The sequence below is a fragment of the Triticum dicoccoides genome, chromosome 1B, assembly GCF_002162155.2.
Source record: "Triticum dicoccoides isolate Atlit2015 ecotype Zavitan chromosome 1B, WEW_v2.0, whole genome shotgun sequence".
Taxonomy (NCBI): domain Eukaryota; kingdom Viridiplantae; phylum Streptophyta; class Magnoliopsida; order Poales; family Poaceae; genus Triticum; species Triticum dicoccoides.
This window is the reverse complement of record NC_041381.1, coordinates 702,655,115-702,661,801: the sequence shown is the minus strand read 5'-3', so window position 1 is coordinate 702,661,801 and position 6,687 is coordinate 702,655,115. Positions and strand designations below refer to the sequence as shown.

Below are 6,687 nucleotides of genomic sequence, written 5' to 3'. Positions count from 1 at the left end.
TGAACTCCTCAAACTACGGTCATCACCAAGAAGTATCCCAATTATTGTCACTTCGGGGTTGTCGGATCATAACACATAATAGGTGACTATAGACTTGCAAGATAAGATCAAAACACACATATATTCATGAAAACATAATAGGTTCAGATCTGAAATCATGGCACTCGGGCCCTAGTGACAAGCGTTAAGCATAGCAAAGTCATAGCAACATTAATCTTAGAACATAGTGGATACTAGGGATCAAACCTAACAAAACTAACTTGATTACATGGTAAATCTCATCCAACCCATCACCGTCCAGCAAGCCTACGATGGAATTACTCACGCACGGCGGTGAGCATCATGAAATTGGTGATGGAGGATGGTTGATGATGACGATGGCGACGAATCCCCCTCTCCGGAGCCCTGAATGGACTCCAGACCAGCCCTCCCGAGAGAGATTAGGGCTTGGCGGCGGCTCCGTATCGTAAAACGCGATGAAACTTTCTCTCTGATTTTTTTCTCCGCGACACGAAATATATGGAGTTGGAGTTGAGGTCGGCGGAGCTGCAGGGGCCCCACGAGACAGAGGGACGCGCCCCCCATCCTCGTGGACAGGGTGTGGCCCCCCTGGTCTTGATTCTTTCACCAGTATCTTTTATATTTTCTGAAACTTGTCTCCGAGGATTTTCAGGTCATTTCGAGAACTTTTGTTTTCTACACATGAAACAACATCATAGTAATTCTGCTAAAACAAACGTCAGTCCGGGTTAGTTTCATTCAAATCATGCAAGTTGGAGTCCAAAACAAAGGCAAAAGTGTTTGGAAAAGTAGATATGTTGGAGACGTATCAACTCCCCCAAGCTTAAACATTTTCTTGTCCTCAAGCAATTCAGTTGATAAACTGAAAGTGATAAAGAAAAACTTTTACAAACTCTGTTTGCTCTTGTTGTTGTAAACATGCAAAGCCAACATTCAGGTTTCAACAAATATTATAAACTAACCATACTCACAATGACACCTCGGTCTCACAATTACTCATATCAAGCATAATCAGCTAGCAAGCCATAATAATAAAACTCGGATGACAACACTTTCTCAAAACAATCATAACATAACATAACAAGATGATATCTTGCTAGCCCTTTCTGAGACCGTAAAACATAAATACATAGCACCTTTAAAGATCAAGGACTGACTAAACATTGTAATTCATGGTAAAAGAGATCCAGTCAAGTCATACCCAATATAAACCAATAGTAATGAATGCAAATGACAGTGTGCTCTCCAGTGGGTGCTTTTTAATAAGAGGGATGATGACTCAACATAAAAGTAAATAGATAAGCCCTTCGCAGAGGGAAGCAATGATTTGTAGAGGTGCCAGAGCTCGATTTTAAAACAGAGATTGAATAACATTTTGAGCGGCATACTTTCGCTGTGAACACAACAACTATGAGATGGCTATATCTTCCATACTAAATGCATTATAGGCAGTTCCCAAACAGAATGGTAAGGTTTATACTCCCCCAACCACCAACAAGCATCAATCCATGGCTTGCTCGAAACTATGAGTGCCTCCAACAAACAACAACCCTGGGGGAGTTTTGTTTAATTATTTTGATTTGCTTTGATCTTTTTGGATCATGGGACTGGGCATCCCGGTTACCAGCCCTTTCTCGTGAATGAGGAGCGGAGTCCACTCCTCTTGAGAATAACCCACCTAGCATGAAAGATATAGGTAGCCCTAGTTGTAACATGAGCTGCTCGAGTATACAAAATAGAATTTCATTTGAAGGTTTAGAGTTTGACACATACAAATTTACTTGGAACAGCAGGTAAATACCGCATATAGGAAGGTATGGTGGACTCATATGGAACAACTTTGGGGTTTAAGGAGTTTGGATGCACAAGCAGTATTCCCGCTTAGTACAGGTGAAGGCTAGCAAAAGACTGGGAAGCAACCAACTGAGAGAGCGACAACAGTCATAAACATGCATTAAAACTAATTCACACCGAATACAAACAGGAGTAGGATATAATCCACCATGAACATAAATATTGTGAAGGCTATGTTGATTTGATTCAACTACATGCGTGAACATGTGCCAAGTCGAGTCACTCAATTCATTCAAAGGAGGATACCATCCCATCATACCACATCATAATCATTCTAATAGCACATTGGCACGCAAGGTAAACCATTATAACTCATAGCTAATCAAGCATGGCACAAGCAACTATAATCTCTAAATGTCATTGAAAATATGTTTACTTCATAATAAGCTGAATCAGGAACGATGAACTCATCATATTTACAAAAACAAGAGAGGTCGAGTTTATACCAGCTTCTCTCATCTCAATCAGTCCATCATATATCGTCATTATTGCCTTTCACTTGCACGACCGAACGATGTGTATAATAATAATAATGCACGTGCATTGGACTAAGCTGAAATCTGCAAGCATTCAACTCAAGAGAGAAGACAAGGTAATATGGGCTCTAGGTTAAATAAACAATCATGCATGTGAGAGCCACTAAACATTTTAAATATAGTCTTCTACTCTCAACCCCTCAAAGGAAAGAAAATAAAATAAAACTATTTACACGGGAAAGCTCCGAACAAGTAAAAGAAGAACGAGAAATATTTTTGGGTTTTCATTTTAATTTCTACTACAAGCATGGAAATTAAACTAACTATTTTTTTGGTTTTTCTTAAGGTTTATCAAACACACAAGAAGAAACTAGAAAAAGAAAATTAAACTAGCATGGATAATACAATGAAAGAGTATGAGCACCGACGACTAGGATAGTGTGTGAACATGAATGTAAAGCCGGTGAGAAATACGTACTCCCCCAAGCTTAGGCTTTTGGCCTAAGTTGGTCTAATGCCAAGGATAGCCTGGCTGATATCCGTAGTTGTAACTGGGGTCGTACTGAGATGCAGCAGCAAATGCATCCTGAGCTGCGGCATGTTGGCGAGCCGCCTCCGCTCTCCTCTCGTATTCAGCTGCCTCCTCCCTGGTAACAACATATCTTTATTTTTCCTGATAATCAAAAAGGGTAAGAGCAGGGAGAGTAATATGGACAGCACGACGTCTGTCAAAGATTAGTCGATATTGGAGGAATTGTTCATTCCTCTCAAGGAAATGATGACTAAGCATGGCACTATGATCTAAATAAGCGGGATGCAGCTCTGTATCATTTTCATGTATAGGTATCTCAAGATAATTAGCCACGTGGGTTGCATAAATACCTCCGAAAAAGTCTCCAGCTAAAGCATTATGGTGCAATCTACGTGCAACAATTGCCCCCAAGTTGTATTGTTTATCACTTAATACAGCACTTTTGAGGACACAAAGATCAGGGACACACATATGACATGCCTCATCTTTACCATTAATTCATCTACCAATGAAGAGAGCAACATAATGTATCGATGGAAAATGAATGCTCCCTATGGTAGCTTGTGCTATATCCCTAGATTCTCCCACAGTAATTCTAGCAAGGAAGTCTTTAAATTCAGATTTGTGGGGATCATTAACAATGCCCCACTGCGGGAGTTTGCAAGCAGTTGTAAAATCTTCTAGGTTCATGGTATATGATTTATCATAGATATCAAACAAGACACGTTTAGAATTGCGCGAGGATGTATAAACTTTCTCACAAATGAATCAGTCAAATATTGGTATTGCGGACACTTATCTTGCATGAATTCCTCGAGGTCAGCATTATGCACATATGCATCGAATTCATCCTTGATACCCGCTGCAACCATAAACTGTTCTGACGGCCATTCACAAGGCCGCACATCAGCTTCCCTCGGTGGTTTGTCGTCAAAACTCACGTATCGCGAGCCGAGGTCCTTTCTTCTTTGAAGAACCACCTTGGTACATTTTCCTGAACATATTTCCTTTTCTGCGATATTTCTGAAATTTTTAGTAACTTCAAAATAAAAGTGAAAATAACTAAACAAGATTGGTAGCAACTACTCCTACAAATGCTTAGAGCCTATATTATGCATTAAAATTACTTGGAACCTCATAAATTTAACATGCAAACTCAAGAACAGGGTCACCAAGGCAGCAAGGATTTGCAATGAATAAAGCACTAGAACAAAAACTATTTGGACCAATGGAGGAGTCACATACCAAGCAACAATCTTTCAAAGCAGTTTTGTGAATGGAGCTTTGAGCAAGGAGATCGAAAATCGCAGCAAAATAAGATAGAACTCGTGCTTGAGCTGGATAAGGATTTTTTGGGAAGAAGATGGAGTGTGTGGGTGCTGGCATAAGTGGAGGGGGGCCACCGGGGGCCCACGAGACAGGGGGCGCACCCAGAGGTCGTGGGTGTTCGACGAGAATTTGTCGCGCCAAAGTAACGAGTATATATCATAGTGTTTATTTTTTCGTAGAATCAAAGGAAGAATGATTTTGGTAGTATTTGATATGCACACGTACAAAGGAAAGCTCTCTACATGTACTATGGACGTGTTTGGTTCCTTGTCTTGCACCTGCATCGCATCCATCATGCAATTTTCATCATGTTTGGTAGGCTGCACGTCTCACTGGGTCAGGCCCGACGGATGCAAAATTAGGCTCCCAGCCGGAAACGCAGGGATCGGCCGTTTCCGCGAGCCAGGCCCGCGCCTGCACCCGCGCGTGCAAAGTCGCGAGCTAGGTCTCGTCTTCCGGTCCTGTCGGCTCGCATTTTCCCCAGCTCCCCGCCGCTCTCTTCTCTGATGCGACGCATTTGGATCTCGTCGTCCTCGCTGCATCTACCGTTCGCCGTCGCATCTCCTCACCGGTGCCAAGGTAAAGCTCTCATTCTCTCTCCCCCCTTCCTCCTGTCCCAAGTTCTAGTCCCTCCCTACCATCCCCAGCTTCTGGCGACCTGCTCGCCGTCGCTCGCGGCCGCCCGGCCGGTCGTGAGAGCAACCACGGGACTTCGGCGGCACGTAGACCATGGGCGCGCGTGCACCGGCCTGGCACTCGCGGCCGGCCGCCTGATTTGCCTGTGAGAGCTGCTGCCAACTAGATCCACGCATGTGAGCAAGCACGGGATGTGCCCTTGCCATTGAGCAGCTTGATCTCCTGTTTGATTCGGCCGCTGGCCTTGTAGAGGCCCGATCTGGTTGTGAGATCCTATGGATTAGAGATGATTCTGCATATTTTTTTGTTAACTTCGTGAATAATTTCTGTATATGTTTCTTTTGATTTGACCAGGATAAAGAAGAACTAGAGATCAGCTAGCTAGAGGAAGAAGAAGAAGATAGACAAGCTAGTTTGTTTTGTATTTGTGCTGTTGGGATTAAGAGATCAGCTAGCTAGAGTAGATATTGTAGACAGTAAAAAGTGCCTTCAGAGCTGTTCTGTGTATGTATGCAAAATATAGGACCTTGTGAATGTTGACAATGGAATACACAGAAGTACATCAATTTTCATTTGTTTTCTTTCCCTGTTTAGCTGCCTCTTTGATTCCAAGGATTTCATATGAAATTGCAGACATTATGATTTCTTATATGTATTTGATAATATTAGTTTACTTCAATCATCAAAGATATCTGAGTTGGAGTGCATGTCACCAAAACATTCTTCTAATTATTTTGCATACATGTACAAGTACCTAGAATCAAATTCCACATTTATCATATATTTGGCCTCATGCAGCCTACCAAACAACACCTGAGGTGAGCTTGGCCCATATCATGCAAGTACACCAAACACACATCTCGACTCCATCTTGCATCAGATGAACCAGGCCAGCCCCAGCCAAGCTCCCTCATACGATGCAGGCTGGATGCACCCAGAAAACCAAACACGCCCTATGTGTATGCATGTACCAAAGCATTAGGTACCTAGTGTGGGATACAGAAACAGAACCGGATGCATGCATGCATTTGCATGCCAACTAGCAATCTAGCGTTTAATCATAGTACTGTTCTCATGGATAAAATATTCCGGCCAGCTCCAACTTGACACGATGTTTAAGTGTATTATAAGTTGGGTTGCTAATCTATTGGAGAGGCAGCGCGCACACATTTCGCTTGGGTCCATCTGACAGTGAGAAAATATATTAATTATTGAGTACGTCCGGTCAACAAAGATTGGATAAGCGTGCACACTTACTCACGGTTGAAAGGGATTAGCATCGCTCCGGCCGTCTCGCCAACGACGCGCTCGTCCAACAGAAAATCGGCGGCGCATCTGCAGGGCGCTGCTCCTTCGTACCCTAGCGCCTGCCTATATAAACCCAGCAATCCTTCACGCACAGGAGACAGGGAGACCCACGTAGCTACGGCGCAAGGCTGCCGCCCATCACACGCATACACACCACGCCGCAAGGCTTTTCCATCCTCTGATCCCCATACGCGCACGGCGAGTGCATCCATCCATGGCTGCCTACAATGGTGAGAATGGTGAGAATATTTGTTGTTGATAGCACATATCTATCCTCTGCCATCTTGTTTTGCATTGCCTCGAAAACTAGATCGGTTCACACCGATCAACAGATTGGCTTGAAGAATTTGGTGGACACACACTGTCCGTGTGATGGTCAGATTTAAGATTGGTTCGCTCCACTCGTATTGTCTGGGAAAAGGCCGTTTATCGACCAATTAATTTTCCAGAAATATAGATTGGTTCGCCGATCAAAACAGGTACAAACGCTGAACATGTCTCATGAAAAATGGTGAATAGGTTTTGCATCAC

At 43.1% G+C, this 6,687-nt stretch overlaps 1 long non-coding RNA gene across 1 annotated transcript; it reads left to right on the top strand.

Moving 5' to 3' along the window:
- Positions 1–4,604: 4,604 nt before the first annotated feature.
- LOC119313966 lies at positions 4,605–5,494 on the top strand. The gene is made up of 2 exons (XR_005152219.1): positions 4,605–4,791; positions 5,203–5,494. It is a non-coding gene; the product is annotated as an uncharacterized LOC119313966 (long non-coding RNA).
- Positions 5,495–6,687: the final 1,193 nt, after the last annotated feature.